The sequence below is a fragment of the Rhinatrema bivittatum genome, chromosome 4 (genome assembly GCF_901001135.1).
Source record: "Rhinatrema bivittatum chromosome 4, aRhiBiv1.1, whole genome shotgun sequence".
Classification (NCBI taxonomy): domain Eukaryota; kingdom Metazoa; phylum Chordata; class Amphibia; order Gymnophiona; family Rhinatrematidae; genus Rhinatrema; species Rhinatrema bivittatum.
The window spans coordinates 431749882-431774681 of record NC_042618.1 but is presented as its reverse complement, the minus strand read 5'-3'; the positions used below and the strand labels follow the sequence as shown (position 1 = coordinate 431774681).

The 24800-nt window shown below is 43.0% G+C and overlaps 1 protein-coding gene across 4 annotated transcripts in view; it reads left to right on the top strand.

Moving 5' to 3' along the window:
• The window catches only part of ITPR1 (inositol 1,4,5-trisphosphate receptor type 1), a 450198-nt gene that overhangs the window by 4476 nt on the left and 420922 nt on the right, over nucleotides 1-24800 (top strand). The gene's annotated exons all lie outside the window — the stretch shown is intronic.

Here is a 24800-nt window from a genome sequence, read left to right as displayed (position 1 = left end):
TCCATTTTTGTGCAATAGATTTTCTGTAATTGGTGCTGTGGGGGATGCCTGTTATGGTAAGATATGCTTTGTGCATTTAAGAGCTGAGGTTTCTTGCCTCTCAGAGAGAGAGGCTGCTGATTTCTCCTGCGACACCTCGCGTACCGCACCTCCACGTTTCCCATGGCTGAAGGTAACCACAGGGTTTTTAAATGCTTTTATGCTTTTGCTGTTATGCTTTGCGTCGGATGCCATGGAATGGCTGGGTGCATCTCCAGTGACCTGGCACTAGTTGGTGGTCCAATTAATTTAATTTTTTGGATTTATATTCTGCCTTTCATAACTGGCCAGCCACTTCAAACTAGTTTTCAGAGAGGATTTCATTCGGGAACTGTAGGTATTTCCCTGCCCCCGAGAAATTACTATTAGAGTTTGTACCTGTGGCAGTGGGAAGTAACGTGACTTGCCCAGGGTCACTGGGGAAAGGATTAGAACCCTGACTTCCCTGGTCCTTAACCTCTTGCTCTAGCCAGTAGGCTAGTCCTCTGCTCGAGGAGCTTGACTCAGTCATTGCCATTCACATGGTGTCTTGGTGGTAGATGATGATGGTTTTCAACCTCACTATTTTCTTTTGAAAATGCCAGATTTATAACGTGATCTTGTAGTCCACTTAGTAAACAAATTGCCCATATTGTAGCAGATTATTTGCTGGAGAAGACCTTTTTTTTTTTTTGTACCTTTCACAGGGTTAAGCAAGAAATCACATCCGTTTCTGTGGTAAAGTTCCAGTGACCCGAGAGAGAGGGGGAACTTAGGAGATCTCAGCAGTGTTGACTGTTGTGTTGCTAGGCTTTCGGATCTAATGATCTGCCTACCGTGAGTTTCAGTAGTGAATTCCAACCAGAGCTGAACTATACTAAGAAAAGGGTCATGGACTGAGGTCTAATTATCAGGGTGGGTGATTGTGTTCAGGAAGCCTTAAGAGAAACAGAGGACGTAAAGAGTACAGAGCATGTATGGGTGGCGACAAAAGGGAGCTCAGAGTAGGCAAGAAATGTGAGGAAGAGAAGAGGGAAGGGAAGGGAAGCAGGAATAATAAACTCATAAAGACTAGCACAGAGAAATCCCAAAAAACAAAGGATGAAGACGAGCAGAATAATTGGAGGAAAAACAAAGGTAGACATGGAGATGAATTAGACAAAGGAATACCTGCTTAGTAACAAGCTATGTAAGGGAGGGGAGAGAAAAGAAGGAAGAAGTTGTTAGGCCAAGGGCCAGTAGAGAGCAAAAATCCTAATTTCTTAAATCATGTGGAGGAAGATTGTTATGCCAGTAAGAAGGATACAGGGCATGAATGATTGTGAAGTTCATTTACAGAGAAGGTTGGAAGTTCTTAAGTACATGCAGAAATGAATGGATAAGACCATGGGTCCTGTTGGGGCACACCCCAGGAGAATGAAAGAGCTCAAAGCCGCTGACTGCACCTCTCACTGCCCTGTTTTAACTGAAAATGGGGCAAATTCAAGGGATTGAAGGAGAACTGATGCAGTCCTGCTGTAAAAACAAAAAAACTAAGAGGCAATTAGAGATCTGTCAGTCTTAACATGCCTAGTGGGCAAAGATGTGGAAACATGTCTGAAGAAATCAAGAACCAAGGAAATATGGCAGAAAGAGACAGATTTTAATCGGGCCGGTGGCACACAAGACAAAAAGAACATCCAAGCACACTTTGATGCTCTGCCCGTACGTGTTGATGCTTCCTAGGAATTCCAGAAAGAAGCTCTCCGGCACAAAGCGAATGCTGAGAAGAGCACTAGCAGTACATTTCTGAGACTGAGATCACACCCTGGTTTATGAATGAGGTTCATTCTTGTCGTGGTATGTAGAAAACAAACCCATCTGGGGACATTACCCCAAGAAGGAAGGTATTGTCAAATGTGATCCTTTTATTTGAGGTGGATGTTGCCTTCAGAACTTCAGATTTTTTGACAATTTTCCACACTAGACTGGAAAACAAAGCCGGTGTGGGAGCAGTGCAAAGGGTTTTAATATTTTTAGTTTTATTTTATTTTTTATTTCAGTTTATAGCTTGCCTTTTCAGAAAACAGTGCTCCATGTGAAGATTAGTCAAATGGCACAGCCATATTAATATGCAAGTAACTAAACTACAACAAAACGAATTAACACAATATAATCATCTATAAACATGCACAAGTAACACAAAACCAAATAAGAAAACAATAAAACAAAAGGTAACTGCAGAAAAAGACCATACGGCCTTCCTGGTCTACCCATCTGCACCAACTGCTTAGCTGTACAATGCCTTCCTCTCCCACAGAGATCCCCCATGCTTTCTTGAATCCACCTGGTCTATACCACCTCTATTGGGAGGCTATTCCATGCATCTATCACCCTTTCTGAAAAGAAACATTGCCTAAGATTACTCCTGAGTCTACCCCCTTTCACCCTTGTTCCATTGAGAGGCTCACCTCCTGTGCGTGGAAACCTTGCAAGTATTTGTGTCTCTGTCATATCTCCCTTCTCTCGCCTTTCCTCTAGGGTATACCTGTTTACATTTTTAAGTTTATCCTCCTATGCTTTATGATAAAGACCAATGACCATTTTAGTAGTCCTCCTCTAGGCAGTCTTCATCCTGTTTATATCCTTTTGAAGGTGCGGTCTCCAGAATTGTACACAGTATTCCAAATGAGGTCTCAGCAGGATGATAAGCAGGTGCAATATTGCCTCCTTTTTTTTTTTTTTTCTGCCAACCATTCCTCTCCCTGTGCACCCAAACATCTTTCTCTGTTTTACCGTCACCTTAGTCACCTGTTTTGCTACATTAGCATCATCAAATATTATTACTCCCAGATCCTGCTCTTGTTTTATGCTTAAATTTCACCCTTTACACTCTATTGCAGTGTTTCCCAACCCTCTCCTGGAGGCAAGCCTATTGAGTTGGGTTTTCAGCATTGCCACAATGAATATGCATGAGAGAGATTTGCATATATTGGGAGTCCATCTATTTCATGCATAATCCACTTTTAGGCTGTTCATGATAAAAAGCAGAATATCAAAGGATAGTGCAGTTTCTGGGAACCAAAGGATTACAAGACTTGAGGCAGCATGGTTTTACCAGAGGAGGGTCTTGCCAGATGAATCTGATCAATTTCTTTGCTTGTGAGACCAGAATTGGATCAGAGGCAGCACTAGATGTAGCGTACTTGGATTTCACCAAGACCTTTGACACTGTTCCTCATAGGCAACTTGAACTGAGCACCTTACGATGGGCCCTAAAGTGACTGGGTTAGAAACTGGTTGAGTGAGAGTTGAGAAAGGGTAGTGGTAAATGGAGTTCACACAAGAGGAAAGGGATGTTACTAGTCGTGCATCACAGGGCTTGGAGTTTGTATCACTTCTTTTCAATATTTTCTTTGATATTACAGAAGGACTACCTGGAAAGGCTTGTCTTTTTGCAGATGGTATCAAAATCTGCCACAGAATAGATGTCCAGGAAGGTGTGGAAACCATGAGAAGGGATCTAGCAAAGCTTGAGGAATGGTCTAGGAAAGTCCATTAACTGCTATTAATCAAGTTTATTTAGGGAATAGCCACTGCTATTAATTGCATCAGTAGCACGGGATCTACTTAGTGTTTGAGTACTTGCCAGGTACTTGTAGCCACTGTTAGAAACAGGATGCTGAGCTTGATGGACCCTTGGTCTGACCCAGTATGGCAACTTCTTATGTTCTTATGGTAGCTAAGATTTAAAGCTAAAACATGCAGTCTCATGGATTTGGGCTGCAAAAACCCAAGGGATCGATACAGCAGTGTTTCCCAAATATCTCCTGGAGGCACCTAACCAGTCGGGTTTTCAGCTTATCCATAATGAATATACTACATTTAAAGTAGATTACAATATTTAAAGACGGATTCATAGTTCTTTTTGTTGTTGCTGTAGAAATGGGAATACTGTGATAACTGTGGGGAAGGACAGGTTGATAGCAGCAATTCTATTAATTTACTCTCCACCGAGGTCAGACTAACTGGTCTTTAGTTCCCAGCCTCCTCCTTGCTTCCTCTTTTGTGAACAGGGGTCACATCTGCCTGTTTCCAGAAGCATTGAAAAGGTCAGGCAGTGGAGCTGCCAGAACTTCTCGATGTTTCCTTAATATCCTTACATGTATCCCATCTGGCCCATTGTTTTATCAAATTTTTAGTTTAGCTTGCGCCTTAGTCTTTTGAAAACAGTATGAGGTTTTACTTCACTTCCAGACCTATTTGTGTCTATTGTCTGTGGTCCTTATTCTGGCCCTTCCTCAGAGAACACTGAACAGAAATGTGAACAGGTAAATACGGGCACGACCATCTCTCTCTTCAAATAGTGCTAAGACTAGGGTACACTCATGAAATTAACAGCTGGTAGTTTTAAAACAGTTTTTCACTCTATGCACAATCAAGCTGTAGAAGGTTTTGCTGGAGGACATGATCAAGGGATTTTATTTTATTTAAAAACTTTTCTATACCGTCGCTAAGTTATATACCATCGCAGTGGTTTACAAATAGGCACATAGACTAAGGTAAGTAAATGTAGGATATCTTACATTCTAACAGGTGCCAATAAAGTTTGGTTACAATTTCATAAATAAAATCATTATTTGAGTAATGTTGGTCAAGTCCAGGTATATTATTGAGTTACTATCGCTTTGAAATATTACTTCTTAAATGTAGGATTGAGTAAATTCATTCTCATCTGCATTACCCTGTACTTTCATTCTCTACCCTCCACACTCTTTAGTGAAGGCTTTTTTAAAGAGCCATGTTTTTAGACTTTTCTTAAAAGTTTTGAGATTATTCTGTAATCTGAGTTCGGGGGGCATCGTGTTCCATAGTATGGGCCCAGCCAATGATAAAGCCCTTTCTCTCACTTGGGTTAATTTTGCTGACTTTACTGAAGGGATTGTTAGTAGTGCTTTGTTTGCTGAGCGGAGGTTTCTTTGTGGAACGTGTACTCGTAAGGCTGTGTTTAGCCAGTCTGCTTCTTTATCATATATTAATTTGCGAATGGTGCATAAGGCTTTGTATTTTATCCTGTATTTGATGGGTAACCAATGTAAGTCTGCTAGAGTTTCGGTTATATGGTCCCTCCTCTTTTTTCCCCGTTAGTATTCTGGCTGCAGTATTTTGAAGTATCTGGAGTGGTCTTATCGATGTGCTTGGGAGTCCTAGTAAGAGTGCGTTGCAGTAGTCGGTGCTAGAAAAGATAAGTGTTTCCTATACTGTTCTGAAGTGGGCAGGTGTGAGTAATGGTTTCAATCTTCTGAGGACCATAAGTTTTGCATAGCCTTCTCTTACTTTTATAGATATGCGTTGCTTCAAGGGATCTAGCAAAGCTGGACAAGTTCCTGTCGGGGAAAACTCCATAAACCAGTATTAGCTCGTAATCTTGGGGAAAGCTGTGACCTATCCCTGAGAATGAGCAATAAGAAATGGGTCTGCTGGGTTCTTGTCATCAAGATTGACTCCAGTCGGAGACAGGATGCTGGGCTTGATGGGCCTCTGGTTTTGCTCAGGAATGTACATCTTCGGGCCGATGCAATACAGTGTGTTCAGCCGAGGTCACTGGTCAACCTGTGGTTGGACGTGCGATCACAACCCCTTATGCTATAAGGGGATTAGCGCGTCCCCGTGAAGCTAATAGCGCTCATCACATGCAAATACATGTTGATGAGGCTATTGGCTATTCTCCCCCGATTAAAAAAAAAAAAAAAAGTGCACCCAACGTGCACAGTTTTACCCTCCGAAATTAACGCCTGCCAGGAGCAGGTGTTAATTTTGGAGGAGCCCAAAAAGTGTACAGAAAAGCAGAAAATACTGCCTTCTTTTTTGTACTTTCTCCGACTTAATATCGTGGCAATGTTAAATTGGAGGAACAAGAAGGATGAGAATGTTTGACAAAAAAAAAAAAAGTGCCGGCGGTCAGGTTAGAAAAAGGGACACTCAATTAACCAGCGTCCATTCTCCTAACCCGTGGCTGTGCACTAACCTGGGTGCCCGCTGCTGAGGTGGCGCTGGGGGGCGCACAATTTCCCCTAGTGCCTCCTTTTTACCGTGGCAGCTGATTTAAACACTAAATCGGGTGCCCCGGAGGGGTCGATCAGCGCGCGTTAGGAGAGCAGGATCTCAATCATGAGTGCCCGTTTTTCCCCGCGCCAATATTGCATCGCCTGCTTGTGTTTCCTATGTACCCAGTCCACTCATGATTTTATAAATTTCAATCATATCCCCTCTTTCATCTCTTTACCTTGGAAAAGAGTCCTAATCTGTTTAGCCTTTCTTTATAAGGGAGCTTTTCCATCACTTTTATTATCTTTTCGCCCTTTTCTGTGTCCGCTATGGTTTTTATTTTGAGAGAGAGCAACCAGAAATACGCACAGTATTCAAGATGTGGTCGCACCATGAATCTATACTAAGGTATTATGATCTCAGTTTTTTATTCTTTATTCCTTTCCAAATAATTCCTAATGTTACATAGAAACATAGAAATGACGGCAGAAGAAGACCAAATGGCCCATCCAGTCTGCCCAGCAAGCTTTCGCACTTATTTTTTTTCATACTTAGCTGTTACTCTTGGCCCTTATAAGTAACTTTTTGGTTCTGTTTCCCTTCCGCCCCCGCCATCAATATAGATAGCAGTGCTGGTGCTGTATCTAAGTGAAGTATCTTGCTAATTGTTTAGGGGTAGTAACTGCCCTAATAAGCAAGCTACTCCCACGTTTGTTTACCCAGCCTGTTCTAGTTGCCTTTTTGATCGCTGCCCACTGAGTCAGAAATTTCAAGGTAGGGTCTATGAGGACTCCTAACACCGACCCCAGCATCGTGTATCTGTAGTTGGGATTATTTTTCCCTATGTGCATCACTTTGTACTTGTCCACTTTAAATTGCATCAGCCATTTAGATACCCAGTCTCCTACTCTCACAAGGTCCTTCTGCAGTTTCTCACAATCTGCTGCTGCTTTAATGACTCAGAATACTTTTGTCAGCTGCAGACTTGGGCCACATCACTCGTTCATTTCTCTAGATCAGTACAGACCCTTGGGGCATGCCACTAACAAACTTTCTCCATTTGGAAAACTGAACATTTAGGCTTATCTTCTGTTTCCTGTCTTTTATCCAGTTACTAATCCACGGTGGGACGCTGCGTCTGATCCCATGACCCTCTAATTTCCTGATGAGTCTGTCATGAGGCACTTTGTCAAATACCTTCTGTTAATCCTAGTACATGATATCAGTGGCTCACTTTTATCCACATACTTCAAATTGGCAAGGAACGTTTTGATATTACTTGTGTAGTATTTGAAATGGTTTATTTGTCTTTTTATTTAAGTTCAGTATGATGTAATCCAATGTTGAATTAGTAGAATATAAGAGTTTTTTAAAATAAAATAAAACCGGTGGTCACGTGATGTGGTGAACCTGGTTAGATGCTAGAATCCAGGCTTTGGTGAATATCGGGCTGAAAACAAAGCATCACCTGTGAATAACTAAAGCATCGGACAGCATTTATGTCAATAGATCGATATATGAATATGTCACCTGGGATAATGCCAGCCAAGCTGGGCAAAAAAGATAAAGAACCTTCATGCCTTGGAACAACTAAAATGGCAGCCATGAGAGAAACAGAAACATTGATTTTGGAGGAATCTGTGGTGTCTGAAGTAACAGCAGCTGTAGTTTCAGCTTTAGAAGAACAGCTGACAGCAATTTTGGATCAGATCGCGGATCTTAAAAAATTCTGTCTGAATTCAGCTCATGTTTAGACAACACTGAAGGCCGCATTTCAGTGTTAGAAGATGACTCTGTGGCTTTTGATTCTAAATTGAAATGCATAGAAAAACATTGGCAGTATAAGAAAATAAGATTGAGGATTTAGAAAATCGTTCCCGCAGAACAATTTGTGTTTTGTCGGTTTTAGCGAGAAAGTGGAGGAAGATATTCTGGCAGGCATTTTTATCCTTGTGGTTTCCAGAGGGCCCTAGACCTGACTGAACTTCAGGGAGCACTGATGATTGAAGGAGCCCATCGCCTGGGGCCAAGAAGAGAAACTGATATTCGACCGCAAATTGTGAAAGCAATCCTTAATTTCACTCACAAACAAGCTGTTATGCAAGTTTACAGAAAGAAATCTGAGGTAATGTACCAGTCGCAGAATATCCGTATATTCCAGGATTACTCCTTGAAAAATCTCTCAGCAGAGAAAAGAATATACAACAATATGTGCCACACTTGTCCAAAAACAAATCTGTTTTACTTTGCAGTTCCCAGCATGACTTCGCATTTGGCATGAGGGCTTGATAGGTTTTTGAATCTGCAGAGGCGGCAAGGAAACTTCTGACATCCATCTAACGGGGCAATTGCTGGTTTAAGAACATAAGATATGTCATACTGGGTCAGACCAAAGAGTCCATCACGTCCAGTTTCCTGTTCCCAACAGTGGCCAATCCAAGTCACAAGTACCTGGCAAGTACTTAAACATTAAATAGATCCCATGCTACTAATCCTTATTGATTAATAGCAGTTTATGGACTTCTGCTCTAGGAACTTATCCAGACCTTTTTTTTAAACACAGCTACACTAACTGCCGAAAACACAACCTCTGGCAATGAATTCCAGAGCTTAATTATGCGTTGAGTGAAAAATAATTTTCTCCAATTTGTTTTAAATGACCTATTTGCTAACTCCATGGAGTGCCCCAAGTCCTTGTATCTGTTCAAGTCCTTTCATGATTTTTTTATACCTCTATGAGGTGCGGCGACCAGAACTGCACATAGTACTGTGTGGTCTCACCATGGAGCAATACAGAAGCACTATGATATCCACTGTTTTATTCACCATTCCCTTCCTAATAATTCCTAACCTTGTTAGTTTTTTTGACTGCCACAGCACACTTAGCCGATGATTTCAATGATTTATCCACTATGATGTCTAGCTCTTTCCTGGGTGGTAGCTCCTAATGGATATTATATATGGATATTACATATGGCCCTTTATTTAATACACAATAAGTGGCAAGTTGCTAGATATCTCCTGCATGAATATCTGCAACAGTGGCTGGAGCTTTAATGGGAAAGATTAAATGCAAATGAGAAATACAGCTGGATTACTGGACTACCCAACCAACCACCTTTGGGACAAGATTTTAGGGACAACGGTTGAGATTACCTAGAACAGTTATGACCGCTGGTCAACGTGCACACAGAGTGGATTAACTGCGAATATACTGAATATTTATACTAGCCTTTGAAAAATGTTTCAGCACTAATCTATACTGGGTTTTAACACTGGAAAGAAGGCTGTGATTTATCTCAGCCCCCATCTATTATATGATCTAAGCATAAGGCCTTGGATTAGGAAATTGTATGAATGGCATTAGCTATTAAATATTGCTAATAGTTAAAGTTCAGCATTGCGCCATGCAACAATATCTACAGCACTGGTTTGAGTATATTTGTGACTACATGGTTACATGTTGTTGGTACATTTTGAATATTGATGGCAATGTGTTTTGTACGATTTACGGATTTGTTTTGACTCAGATTTTTCAATATTGTAAAAGGCGGGGTCTACTGAGGATGAAGTTTCATAGTGGTTTGTGGTGAACACAGTTTGTGTAGTGTGAATTTTGCAGTATGTTAAGGTGAATATAGTGTGCGTGTAGTGGGGTAGATTTTCAAAAACGGCGCGTTCGTGTACTTTTGTTGGCGCTCCAGGCGCAAACAAAAGTACGCGGGATTTTAGTAGATACGCGCGTAGCCGCTAAAATCCTGTATCGGCGCGCGCAAGGCTGCCTATTCCGTGTAGCCGGCGCGCGCCGAGCCGCGCAGCCTGCCGCCGTTCTCTCCGAGGCCGCTCCGAAATCGGAGCGGCCTCGGAGGGAATTCGCTAACGCCCTCCCCTCACCTTCCCCTCCCTTCCTCTACCTAACCCACCCCCCGGCCCTGTCTAAACCCCCCCCCCTACCTTTGTTGGGGGATTTACGCCTCCCAGAAGGAGAAGTAAATCCCTGCGTGCCAGCGGGCTGCTGGCGCGCCTAGACGCAACCCGGGGGCAGTTCCAGAGGGCACGGCCACGCCCCCGGACCACCCCGGGCCGAAACCTCGCCCCAGGGCCCGCCCCCGAAACGCCGCGTCCCGCCCCGAAAACGGCGCGCCGCTCGGCCCCACCCCCGACACGCCCCCTCGGAAAACCCCGGGACTTACGCGAGTCCCGGGGCTCTGCGCGCACCGGTAGGCCTATTGAACATAGGCGCACTGGCACGCAGGGCCCTGCTCGCGTAAATCCGGGCGGATTTACGCGAGCAGGGCTCTTAAAATCCGCCCCAGTGTGTTTTATGTCAAAATCACTTTATCATTTACATATAGGGTGTGGCATAGTTTTTTTTAAATGTATGTAATTGAAAAATAATGTAAAATATAATAAACTTTGGATGTTTTATGTATATGTTTTAATTTTTGTAATATTTAAATTATTAGAATAAAGTATTGATGTAATTGATTCAGTGTTTGTAAGATGGTGCATGAGTACTATATTTCTTTACTTATTAAGCCATTCACTTGCTCCTTTGGGGGATATTATTCCTTCTCACTTGCACCTTTGGGGGATATTATTCCTTCTTGTCACAAGGAGCGACAGCGGGTTCGAGTCCCGCTGTCGCTCCTTGTGACCCTGGGCAAGTCACTTTACCCTCCATTGCCTCAGGTACAACAACTTAGATTATAAGTCCCCTGGGGATAGGGAAATACCTGCAGTACCTGAATGTAAACCGATGTGATATCTCAGATCGAATGTCGGTATATAAAAATAATAAATAAATTCTCCTTCTGCTATACAGGCTCATAGTCTCATTTTTTATATTTTCCTTTTAAGGGTGGGAATTTGGCTAGTCTGTCAGGACTTGAAAGAAAATTAGCTAGGTAAGCTGTAATTATACCTTCCTCTTCATCCTGCCAGACCAGCCTTCACAGTGGACCCCCATTGCGACTCTCATGCCCTTCCATTTGTGGAGCTCCAGCCTATATTGTTTTGTAAATGTGTGCACTGAGGCCCATGTGGCTGCCCGGCATATGTCACTGGGTGTTACTGACCTTTATTCTGCCCCGGAGGAGGCTTGCGCCCTCGAGTGCGCCTTCAGGCCTTGTGGCACTTCCTTGTCACTTACTATATATGCTGAGACAATAGCTTCCCTGATCTGTCTCGTGATAGAGGTTTTGGAGGCTGCCTCTCCTCGCCGAACCCCTGAGTACAGAACAAACTTTCCTGTCTGACCTTCTACACCTGTTTGCAAACTTTAAATACTTCAGGAGGATTCTTCTGACCTCCAGAAAGTACAAGTCCTTTCTCTTCTCTGAACACTTTGCCCTCCTGAATTCTTGCAGGGTGATTGGTTTAAGGTGGAACTCAGACACCACCTTGGGGAGGAAGGATGGGACTGGCCTAATTATCGCCCTCTCCTTTGAAAGTAGCGATATGGCTGCTGGCATGACAGGGCTTGGAGTTACGATGTTCTTCTTGCCAAGCATCCTGCTACCAAGAAGGCTGTTTTCCAGATTAGATGTCTTGGCTGGATGCTCTTAATTTATTTGAAGTTTATTTGAAGTTTTTTCTATACCGAGGTTTGGCGAAAGCCTTCACTCTGGTTTACAGTTACAACAAACTTTTACAGTCAGTAGTTAAAATCAACATTTTACATTCAATAACATTTGAGAACGTGATAAACAGTAATTAATCGTTTGAACTTTGTACATTAAGCTCTAGTCATAAGTAAGGTAATATTTACTTTGAGAATCAGCAAGCTAATGCGGAATTGTGGTTAGATTGCTTTAGGGTGAAGACTTAGTGCTTTCCTGAGTAATGGTCTACTTTCGTTTTTATGCAATCTGGGAAGGATTAGATTGGTCTTTCTGAGTGATGCTACTATTATCTGGTTCTCAGTATCGGGTGGTCATTGTATTCTCGTTGCTGTTATTCTAGACGGTTTTTAGTCTAGTGTGAGCAGGAGGGGAAGGTGATGGGGGGGGGGGGGGGGACATTCATGGGTAGGGAGTTAGGGTGTGCCTACTCTTTCATGTGTGTTCGGAGATTTTAGAGTTGGTTGGAGTTGGGTGGGGATTACTGTTGTATTTCGTGCTATGTTATTTATCCAATATCTTCTTTGTAGGTTTGTTTAAATATCCATGTTTTTAGTTGTTTCTTGAAAGGTTTTGTGTTTTGCAGTCTTAGGTTTTCTGGAAGGGTGTTCCACACTTGGGGTCCCGCTATTGAAAAGGCTCTCTGTCTTATGGTGGTAAGTTTGGTCTGGGTCACTGGAGGTATTTCAAATAGAGCTTTATTAGTTGATCTGGTGGTTCGTTGAAGTTTGTATTTTTGAAGTATGTTGTTTAGGCAGTTGAAATCATTGTTGTGCATTGCTTTGTGTAGGATGGTTAGTGTTTTGCATTCAATCCGTTTTTCTATGGGAAGCCAGTGTAGTTCTTTTAGTATTGGGGTGATGTGATCCATTTTTTTTGTGTCCTGTGAGTATTCTGGCAGTGGCGTTTTGAAATATTTGAAATGGTTGTGTGATGAATTTGGGGAGGCGGAGTAATAAGGAATTGCAGTAGTTGAAGCTGGAGAAGATCAGGGCTTGAAGGATGGTTCTAAATTCTGGTGGATTAAGAAGGGGTTTTAGTCATTTCAGGATAAGTAGTTTGTTGAATCCTTCTTTCAATTTCATCTTTATTTGGTGTTTGAGGTTCAATTCAGTGTCAATCCAAATGCCAGGTCTTTGACATTTTCTCTAGGATTGCTGTTTGTGTTGTCTGTTAATATGGTTTTGCATGAGGGCTCTCCAGATTTTTTTCTTTCGAGCAGGATGAATTCGGTTTTGTCCATGTTGAGGCGGAGTTTCATTTGGTTTAGTAGGCTTTTTGTTATTTAGATATGTAGTTGCTAGTTTGAGGGTGTTTTCTAAGTTGTTAGATACTGGGACTACTATCTGGATGTCGTCGTCATACATGAAGTATGTGATTCCGAGACTCGAGAGTAATTGGCATAAGGGGAGGAGATAAATATTGAATAGGGTGGCAGATAGGGCTGATCCTTGCGGTACACTGGTCTCTAGGTTGATAGCTTCTGAGGTAGTGTTGTTGATATTTACTTGGAATGCTCTGTTATGTAGGAAGATTGTGAAAAATTTTAGAGTTATGCCAGTCAGACCTATTTCATGCAGTCTGTATAAAAGGATTTTGTGTTCAACAGTGTCGAAAGCTGCTGATAAATCTAGTAAGATTAAAATGAAGCGTTATCCGTTATCAAAGCCTAAGATTGTGTCTGATAGTATTGTTAGTAAGGTTTCCATGTTGAAGTGTTTTCGGAATCCATGTTGCAATATCTGTAGTATGTTGTTTTGTTCCAGGTGATTATTTAGTTGTTTGAGAACTACCTTTTCAGTTAATTTTGCTAGAAAGGGTAATATTGAGATTGGTTGATAGTTGTTTAGGTCATTTGGGTCGAGGGTTTTTTTTTAAAATATAATTGGTTTGATTGTGGCCCTTTTTAGGCTGTCTGGGATTTCTCCTTCCTGAAGTGATTTGTTAATGATTGCCGTGATGGTTGGGGTGATTAGTGATATTTCCTTTAGGGTTCGAGTAGGTATTTTGTCCAGTTCATGGCCGGCTGGGTTTAGTGTTTTTAATAATCATTCTCTTTTGCGGAGGCAAGTTCGAATGTGGACCATGTAGCTGAGACATTCATGTTTAGGTTCAACTTTGATGACGTGTTATTATTTAAGTTTTCTGTTATTTTGAGAATTTTGTTTTTGAAGAAGATTGCTAGATCTTGGCTTAGGTTTTTGTTTTGATGCGTGGTGGTGTTGTCTGATAAGGTTTTTACTATATTGAATAGGGTGTTTGTATTGAAACATAGAAATGATGGCAGAAGAAGACCAAACGGCCCATCCAGTCTGCCCAGCAAGCTTTCATACTATTTTTTTTTTCTCATACTTATCTGTTACTCTTGGCCCTTATTAGTAACTTTTTGGTTCTAGTTACCTTCCAACCCTGCCATTGATGTAGAGAGCAGTGCTGGAGCTGCATCTAAGTGAAGTATCTAGCTTAATTGGTTAGGGGTAGTAACTGCTGCAATAAGCAAGCTACTTCTACGCTTATTTGTTTACCAAGCCTGTGCCATTCAATCCTTGTTGGTTGTTGTCTGAATACAATTCCTCTTTTCCTCTTTCCCCCCTGCCGTTGAAGCAGAGAGCTATGCTGGATATGCATTGAACGTGAAGTATCAGACTTATTTGGTTTGGGGTAGTAACCGCCGCAACAAGCAAGCTACTCCCCAGTTTTTTGTGAATGTAAATCCTTTTTACCACATTTCCTCTTGCCGTTGAATCATAGAGCAATGCTGGAGTCGCAGTAACAGTGAGTATGTTTATTGAGTAAGGATATTAATCTCCAGGTAGAAGCTGTCATTCCCGCAAGCTACCCCCATGCCTCTTCTCTTCATTCATATCCTCTAGACTTTATGGATCCACAGTATTTATCCCATGCCCCTTTGAAGTCCATCACAGTTTTGGTCTTCACCACTTCCTCCGGAAGTGCGTTCCAGGCATCCCACCACACTCTCTGAAGAAATACTTCCTGACATTGGTTTTGAGTCTTCCTCCCTGGAGTTTCAAATCGTGACCCCTAGTTCTGCTGATTTTTTTCCAGTGGCAAAGGTTTGTCATTGTCTTTAGATCATTAAAACCTTTCAAGTATCTGAAAGTCTGCATCATATCACCTCTGCTCCTCCTTTCCTCCAGGGTGTACATATTTAGATTCTTCAATCTCTCCTCATCAATCATTCGATGAAGACCCTCCACCTTTTTTGTCGCCCTTCTCTGGACTGCCTCCATCCTGTCTCTGTCCCTTCGGAGATACGGTCTCCAGAACTGAGCACAGTACTCCAGGTGAGGCCTCACCAAGGATCTGTACAAGGGGATAATCACTTCCCTTTTCTTACTCGCTATTCCTCTCTCTGTGCAGCCCAGCATTCTTCTGGGTTTAGCTATCGCCTTGTCACATTGCTTCGCCGATTTCAGATTGTTATATTGTTTGAGTACTTTTGGATTTTATTGCTGTAGTATTCATGTTTTGTTTTATTTATCAGGTTTTTATAGAGTGCGAGATGATTTTGATATCTCGCTAGCGTTAATGGGCATTTATTTTTGCGCTATTCTTTTTCTTTTTTTCTTAAGTTAGCTTTGGTGTCTTTCAGTTGTTTGTTTGAACCATGGGTTTGTGTCTCTTTTTTTGTTCGCTTTCTTTGTTCGTTCAGGGTTTATGTTGTTTGCTACTTCTGTCGTTATTTGCAGCCATGATTGTGATGCATTGTTGGAATTTGAGAGGTCTATGTTCTTTAGTTGCTTCTCGAGTTCTTCCTGTGTAGATGGTCTATTGGAAACGGTGGTCTGAATTTGAAGAAGGTGGGGTTGTTTTTTTTATTTTGTAGCTTGTATTGAGAATTGTTTGGCACTGTATGATATAATGGTGTGACCATGGTATTGGGGAGCAGGAGACGGAGGGGTTTGTGGTGTATTTGACATTCGTGAAAATGAGGTTGAGAGTGTGGCCTGCTTTATGTGTTGGTTTGTTTACTATTTGTGTGAAGTTGAGGACTGATAATGCATCAATCAGAGTTTGGCTGGTGTGAGATAGAGGTTTTTTATCTGTATGTAGCTTGAAGTCGCCAAGAACTATTGTGGGCTTTTTGTGGCTGATTTTTGTTATTAAGAATTCTAGGAGGGGGGGAGATGTCGTTGTCAAGTAGTTTGGGTGGGCAGTAAACTAGGCATATCTGTAGGTTTTCTGCGTCGAATAAAGCTACCTTGTATTGTTGTGGGAGAGAGTGTGGGATTAGTTTCATGGCAAATCGTCTCTTAATAATTAACATTAATCCTCCACCTCTACGTGCATTTCTGGGTATGGAGAATATATCATATGCGCTGTTTATCTGGTTAGATATCACAAGGTTTGGTTTTTTTTTAGCCATGTTTCGGTGAAGTCTAAGAAGTCCGGATTGTGCCCTTGTAGGATGTTTGATTATAAGTATGTATTTTTTTTTTTATATTGATTGTGCATTTGTGAGGAGGAAGACTAGGAACATAGTGTTTAATAGTGAGTCATTGATCTTTATATTTACCAGGTAGCGTTGTCTTGCAGGTTGCTGCTTTGATGTTATGCGAAGCATTTTTAGTTGTTTGTGGTTGGAATTGAAGTTGGTCTCGGATTTCCTGGTTGCGGCTCTTGTTGGTTGAATAACAGTCGATGTCCTGGATGGAGTAAATGGAGTTGCTCAAAGGAGTGCTCTAAAGGGCAGGCCCTTTTGTCGCGCGACGCCAGGCGTGGGGCGCCTGCGGCCTGGTCTTAAAGGCCTGCTGTTGGGGAGCTTACATCAGCGTCTGAGGCGGTCCAGGGGCGGTCCTTCCAGGTGAGGAGACGGATCGCGGTGAAAGGCTGCGGTCTCTGTTTGTCCGTCGCAAGCTTCGGAGGCCCTTTACCCCGGCGGGTATGCACTGAATGTGCAGGGCTCGAGGGGCTGCCGGTACGAGAGGGCAAATGGCACCTGCGGCCATAATTGGCTCATAGGGAGCCTTAGCCAGTGCCCTGAGCACCAAGTTCAGGTCCCATGCTGGCATTACCTGTTTGTGTGGTGGCCGTATGTGTTTTGCTCCTCGGAGGAACTGAGCTATGTCCAGGAGTGCAGAAATGGAGGCACCTCTGATCCCCACTCCTTGTAGCAAGAAATAGCCACCACCTAGACTCTTGGGGAGCTGTCTGCCAGTCCCTTATCCAGGCCAACCTGTAGGACCTGCAGTATTGTTGCTGTTAGCTTTCTCTGGGCTGAGGCTGCTTTGGGTGCACCAGCACTCGAATAATCTCCAGGTCTGTGCATAGGCTACTGAGAGTGATCTTTTCCTTGCCGTAAGGAGTGTGGTGATTACCCTTGCGGAATATCCTCTCTTCTTGAGCTTGTTGCTCTCAGTAGCCATGCTGTAAGTGAGTGTTGAGCTGGGTCTTCCATCTTGATCGGTCCTTGCTGTAGAAGGGTAGTACTGGGTCAAACCTGATTGGCTCCTCTATTCCTAACCTCCTGCTGGGATCAGATCACTTGTACTACTTGTACTACTTGTCCCTTGCAGTGTGCTCCCCAGCACTTGTTGCTGGCATCTGTCTTCAGAAGGGCCCACTAAGGGGGGCTCCAAGCTTGAGTATTTGGCCAGATTGCCTTTGTTCCACCACCACTTTGTGTGGTGGAAGTAGAAGCTGCCGATCGAAATCCAGTTTCTGCAGAGCTCTGCTGGCCAGTAGATATTCCTGCAGCAGTCTCATGTGTGCTTTTGCCCAGGGCACTGCTTCGATGGACCCTGCCATTGATCCCCAGTACTTGTAGATAAGCCGTTGCCTTGGGCCTTCTGGAGGATAGTAAACTTTCCACCTGCTGCTGCAATTTGGCTATTCTTTCTTCGGGAAGGATTAGAGTCCCCCTGCCTCTATCGAAGAGGACCCCCCCAAATACTTTAATGTCTGTGATGGGAATAAATGACTCTTGAGTCCAGGCTTTCTAATTGTCATATGACTCTCTCTGTTTCCTCGACCCCCTTCTTGCCTTGAGTTTGCCCTACCAACCAGTCTTCTAGGTAGGGGTGAACTCAGATTCCCTCCTTGTGCAAGGAGGCTGCTCTAAATAGTCGGAACGCCAAGTCATCTTGATCAGGCCTAGGGTCCTCTTCCTTCTTGGTTCCTCCATGGAATCTGCTTGGGACAAATCAACTGGCTTATCCGAAAAAGGCTCAGGGATGGGTCTGGGCCTCTCCCTTTCCTTGAGTTCCAGCTTCCTTGTCTTCTCATGGAGGGGGGGGGGGGGGGGGGGAACGACTCAGGGATTCTACCTTCTGGGCAGAAGTTGCTATTTTAATTCATCATTTAATTCCTTTTCAGATGAAAAACATAATCCAGGAATCCTGAAGGCAGGTTTCTTATAGCTGAAGGCCTTTTATTTGGGAAACTTGTACAATTGAGTAATGTTCTTATACTCATAATTTTTTTTTGTGAAACTGATTAATCTCCTTGTGCAATATTCTCATTTACCTATCATATTGGGAGGAGATTTTAATATTTTATCTGATGCAGTAATGGATGGGATTCCTGCAAATCCTGTGGCCTCAATTTCACAGAACAAAGGGATGCCATATCTTTGTAATAGATTGAATTTGCTAGATGTATGGAGAAGTTTACATCCCATAGAAAGGGCTTATACCCTTATATCAAGGATCCATAACTCTCATTCATGATTGGATTACCTAGTTTTTCACAAGTCTCTGGAGCAGATCTTGCCCCAGTATGAATGGATTTGGAGGGATTGGCACCACAATCTCAGTTCCAGTTTTGGAAGTTCCTGACATACTTGTATGAAGACATGTGTTCTGGGAATAATTAAAGAGGGAATGGGCGGATTTTATTTTAATGAACAACACCGCTCAGATCCACTCTTGTTTTGGGAAACAGCTAAAGCTGTATTGAGAGGTGACATTATAATGAATATAGCACATAAAAAAACAATTGATGGCTAGAGAGATTTTAAGACTAGAACGTCAACTACAGGTTGATAAACCATCCAACACTAACTAAGACAACTCATATTTAGCCACTTGGCCACTAAAGAACTAAAAAAGGTCTTTTATTTTATAAGCACAGATTCTATATGGCAACAAACCTGGACAGATGATGGCAAATTTTAGTAAAACAGAAATCCAGGTAATACCATGTAAGACCAATCAGGGGCCGTCGTATACTCTGTTGCAGAGATTAGTCAGATATTTTATCATTATTATAAACATTTGTACATTGCTGAATGGGGGAATCTTCCTGCAATTCAAAATTACCTAGCATCCTCTTCTTTACCTAAACTAATGCTGAAGCAATTAAGTCTTGAACTCTCCGATAAGTGCTGGTGAAATATGGACGGCAGTTAAGCAATCTAAACTTTATAATTCCCTGGGTCCTGATGGGCTCCTGGGGGAATTTTATAAATCAGTGATAGTTGAAGTATGTATTCTGATGGCGAATGATTCTGAGGCCCTTTAACTGTGGAGGAAATGCCTTATCAATCAAACAGAGCCATGATCACTGTATTGTCTAAGCCAGGCCGAGACCCTACCGCTCCTGGGTCGTTTCGACCAGTTTCACTACTAAATTACGCTGTGACACTTTTTACCAAAATAATGGCAGATTGACTAACACCTTTTTTTGAAGGATCTGGTGTTGGCAGAACAGGTTGGTTTTGTGAAAGGGATCACTCCAGTTATGAATGTAAGGAAGATTTTAGTCACTGTAGACCAGGTAGTAAGACGAGCTATGCTCCCTTTTGATTAGCTTTGATGCTGAAAAGGCATTTGATGGGGTAGATTGGACATTCGTGTTTGACTCATTGAGGCCTTGGGGTTTTGAGGGTCCTTGTCTAAGATTTTTTTAATATACTATATAACAATCCAAAAGCTGGAAACGGAGACTTGACTCCTGAATTTATTTTGTGCAGGGGCCTAGACAGGGGTACCCTTTGTCACATCTGTATGTTTTGTCTTTAGACCCTCTATTATGAGACATTATTCAAATCGATCCACCAATAGTATCCAAAACTTATTCAAAATACCATTATTATGTAAGCACTACTAGAAAGACGTTGTACAATAGTGTTTCAAATTTGCTGTGTGTGTTTTACTGAATATAATTCCTTTTCTAGCTTATTAAGGACCGTCATAACACCCGTGGTCTGCACGCATTTGATGCCTGTATTCTCAGCCACATTGGGTCATCTTTAATCATCGGTCCTGCTAAACTTGAACAGTCTTTTTTTTGTGTTTTTACTCTTTTACACTTTTTACTTTTTTTGTCTATTTTATAAATATAGAGTATGTGGAAAAAGTACTTCCCTTAGTATGGCGAGGTCTCGCTGTCATATGAGTCCCGCTCAGATACTTCTACTGGCGTGTGAGAACGATTGATTGCCTGCTTCTTTGACGTTACTGCTTTAACGCACGGGTCTTTACCCCGTTTAATAGCGCCGCCGCGCTGCTGCACGAGTCTGGTTTCAGCGCCGCTGCAGCTTGGCGCTGAAACCAGACTCGGGCGGCAGCACGGCGCTAGGAAACAACAAACGGGAGACAGACCCATGCGGTAAAGCAGGATTTCTGTGAACAATTTAAACATAAAACCTAGTAAATTGTAAAAGCAAGGATTCCCTTTGCAAAAACCATGTTGACTCTCCTCCATTAAACCATGTCTACCTATGTGATCAATAATTTTGTCTTTTAAGAATATCTTCTACATTTTGTCTGGCACCAATGATTATATATATTGATATAGATTAGATATATATAGATATAGTTTCCTGGATCATCCTTGGAGCCCTTTTTAAAAATTGGCCACCATCCAATCTTCTGGTACCATGGCTATTTTAAATGAAATGCTGCAAATCACCAAAAACAGGTCTGCCATTTCATGTTTGAGTTCCTGCAGACTTTTGAAAGAATTCCATCCGGTCTAGGTGATTTGTGTTAAAGATTCGCAACCTGCGGATAGCCCTGCGAGCTGCAGCACTCGCCCCCAAGGCTGCCTGGTCTCAATGCAGCAGTAACGCCGCCGGATCCGCCACGCATGCAGCCATGTCTCTGTACTCCGGCCCTTCCCATAGGCATGCACACGTATGTGCGTAATATGCGCACAGTGGCGGGAAGACTGGGAGCGGCACCTCCTGATGATGTCAGCCTCCTGGCCTATTTAAGCCCAGGCCCCCGCGGCAGTTCCTCACCTCGGCAGCAGGTCTCCTGTCATGCTTTGCTCGTCAGTGTGGGTGTTGCATTGTTCCTGCGTGCTGGTCTTGCTCCATGTTCCTGTGTTCCTCCTTCCAGACTTGTTCCTGTCTCCTGCATTGTTCCTGTGCCCCGCCTTGCCCTATCCTTGCCTTTGGTCTTGTCATGCCCTTCCTTGGCCTGATTGCTGGACTCTGACCTTGGCTCTGCACCCTGACCATTCTCGTTTGCTACCCAGACCTGACCTTGTCCTCTGGCTGCCCTGACCTCCAGCCCCGTCTGCTGGTTCTCCTGGCCTGCTGCCTGCCCTGACTTCCGCCCGGCCTTTGACTCTTGTTCTTGCCACTGCCCTAGGGATCCACCTAAGACCTGCCGGCACCAGAACCCAAGGACTTAACCTGCGGGGAAGGCGGTTGGTATAGGCGGTGCTCCAGTCCATCCCGTCGCGGGGTGTGTCCGCCTGCTGGCGGAGTGGACCTTACATGTTTTCTGAGGTTGCTCCCAACCACTCCCTCGGCATCAGCGGTCCACCTTCCAGATCCATTGCAATTTGCTTGTAATTAGTCTCTCAATCTGATCTATTATATCCTCCAGTTTCACAGAGATTTTGTTTAGTTGCTCAGAATCAATCACCATCAAAAAAATGTTTCCGGTAAGTAAAGACAGAGGCAAAGAATTCATATAGTTTTTCTGCTATTTCCTTGTCTTCTCTGAGCATCCCTTTTCCCCTTGGTCATCTAATGGCCCAACTATTCCCTCACAGGCTTTTTGCCTTTTGAAAATTTTTATCACTTGATTTTACTTCTGTAAGCAGACTATTAAAATTTTTTCTTAACCTGTGTAATTTTTTTTACATCTACCTTGTCAGGGCTTATGGTCTTCCTTATTTCTCTCATTTGGGTCTGTTTTCCATTTTTTTAAATGATGTCCTTTTGTCTTTTAATTGCCTCTTTCATCTCACTATTAAATTATTCAATTGGTTTACTTTCAACCTTTTTTAATGCACAGAATATTTTTGTCTGGGCCTCAAGGATAATAATAATTTTAAATAGCATCCATGCCCATTTGCAAGTTTTTAACCGTTTGAATTACTCCAGTTTGGTGTATTTTTTCTTTTCTTTTTAACAAGTGTCCTCATTTTGTCAGTTTCCCTTTTTTTTTATAATAAAATGCTACGGTAGTAGTTTCCTTTAGTATCCACCCTCCAGTGATTCTGTCAAATGTAATTATATTATGATCACTGTTGCCAAGTGGATCCAGCAGCTTATCTCTTGCACCAGATCCTGTGTTCCCATCGCGAGCCAGTTCTAATATAATTCCATGACCAGCTGCTGCATGAAGCAGTCATTGATGGCATCTAGGGACGTTACCTCCCTTGCATGTCCTGATGTGACATTTACCTAAATCAGCGATTCTCAACCTGTATGTCGCGACACACCACTGTGCTGCAAAGCACAACGGGTGTGTCTCCACCTCCGCAGCCAGAATACTGCGCTCCTTGGTCTCCTGCTAATGCGCCTTATCTTCCTTCCCCCTTCCTCTGCTCTTGCAGAATGCAGAGATCTCCTCTTTCATCTGGGCGGAATGCTAATAGAGGCGATTTGCAGCACTAAGCGGCCATCTGGACAGAAGACGTAGGTGTGGCGACCACGCGGGCGGTATGGCCTCCCAATTGGCACGGCCTGGAAGAGGAAGTGAGGTGGACCCACGCAGGAATAAGAGAAGGAGCTGTGCGAACCACATTTGAAGAGCTACAGTGTCGGCCCCCATGGTCCCAAGAAAGAGAGCGAGTCCCATTGGCCCCAGGGCGCTGGAGGAGTCGAGGCTGAAGCTTCAAGATGCTGCTGCTGTTGCTTATGCTTCTGGGAGGAGAGAAACAGTATGTGTGTCTGTGTGTGTGTGTGCTTGTATGAGATTGAGTATGTGTTCCTGTGTGAAACTGAGCACATGAGTGAGAGAGCCTGTGTGTGTGTCTGAGACTAAGCACATGAGTGAGAGACAGCCTATGTGTGTGTCTGTGTGAGACTGCCTGTGTGTATGTGTGTGCGCCTGTGTGAGACTGAGCACATTATGAGAGACAGAATGTATGAGACTGTGCATGTGAGATTGAGAGAGAGCCTGTGGGTGTGTTTGCTTGTGTGAGGCTGAGCATATGAAAGAGAGACAGCATGTCTGTATGAGACTGAGCACATTAGAGAGAGGGAGTCTGTGTGTGTGTGTGTGTGTGTACACGCAGGATTGAGCAAGAGCAAGCGACAAACATCCTGTGTGTTTGTGTAAGTGAGAGGTGGGGGACAGTATGTGCATATATGAGAAAGTTTGAGCAACAATCCCCTCCTCTCCGCTTGCTAATCCAAGACCATCTCAGGGCACTGTGAAATCAAAAGTTCCCAGGTATGGAGAGCAGGGAATTTTTTTTTTTATCCTTATTAGTTTGAATTATTGGATGTTTGTGTCTGCTGTTTTGAAATGTTTTATTGGTGTTTGAACTCAATATAATGCCACAACAAGGCGACAAACACTACCACTGAAAAAAAGAAAAAATCACCTTGAACAACAGTTTAAGCACTTCATATACTTATATTGTATTTAGAAAATACTTTTATTAACAGGATGTCCAATCTCTAAATCTGCAAATAAAAATATTTGAAAACAAATTTTTTTGAAAGGGGTTGTGGTTTCATGTTTTGTACATTTTAAACTGGCAAACCCGCCAGTATTCAGTATTTTATAATCCTTAACCTGCCAACCACCTTCCTATGTTTTAATAGAAAATCCTTCTTTAATCCCAAAATACCTTAATTTTGATTATTTATATATATATTTTTTAAAAGAAAAAGAACAGCATATCTTGTTTGCTGCTACACTGTATTTTTCCGTTTGTTAACTATTCCAATATACCCGAGCTCTTATTATACCAATCTTATATTAAGCATATTCCAAACATATATCAATATATCTGAGAAAGGCGGAATAAAACTGGATTAAATGTTGCTGTGATCATGTAATCCCTCTTCTCAAGTTGCTATGTTGGCTCTCTGTCCGCTTCCGCGTCCAGTTCAAACTTCTCTTACTTGCTATAGATGCATTCAGTCTGCAGCTCACCATCACTTATCTTCCTTTCTCTCTTCCTACACCCTTCCTTGTGAACTCCGCTCATTGGGCAAAGCGCTCGGGATTAGCTCTTCGTTTTCTTCAGTGCTCCAGACCAGCCTAATGGGCGATGCCGCCAGTGCCCCTCAGCTCTCCGGGCGACCGTCCAGGGTGCCTAAGCCAAAGGTCAGCACTTGAAGTCCCCTCTCTTATCTGCCCTTCTCCTCCACTGCCGACTGTGCTTTCCCACTTCACTAGACCGTGTCCCTGATTTCTGAGTCGGTGCGTCGTGCTCCCTCTCTGGCCATATTCAAATCCAGTCTGAAAACTCAGCTTCTGAAAACACTTCTCTCCAATAAATAACATGGTTGTGTCATGCAAGTTTCTTGACTAGATATAAACTCCATGGAGAGAGGACCCTCTTTTATGGGTATCTGTACTGCGCTGCACATATCTGGTAGCGCTTTAAAAACTAGTGTGTGATTTGTTGTTCAGCCGGTAGGAGCTCGTACCATCAAATGCAGCAAGATATGGCTACAGATGGAAAGGCTCTGGAGTCGTGCACGTTGCTTGTCTTCCGTCTTTGAATCTCCCCTCCCCAGACAGCATGGCTCCTGTGGCTCTGGAAGTCCTTGCTGATCCCGTGGACCTCTGAAGTGCACCCCTTTAGAACTTACTGCTTGTTGGCCGGTTGTCATAGCAGCAGTTCCTCTTCTCTTCCTTTCCAGGCCCCACTAGCTCCCGCAGGCCTGAGCCACGGGGCCAGCCTCTGGGAAGTCTTATTTCAAGTCCAGCCTGCAATCTGTTTTCTGTTGATTTTATAGAAAAGAGGTGT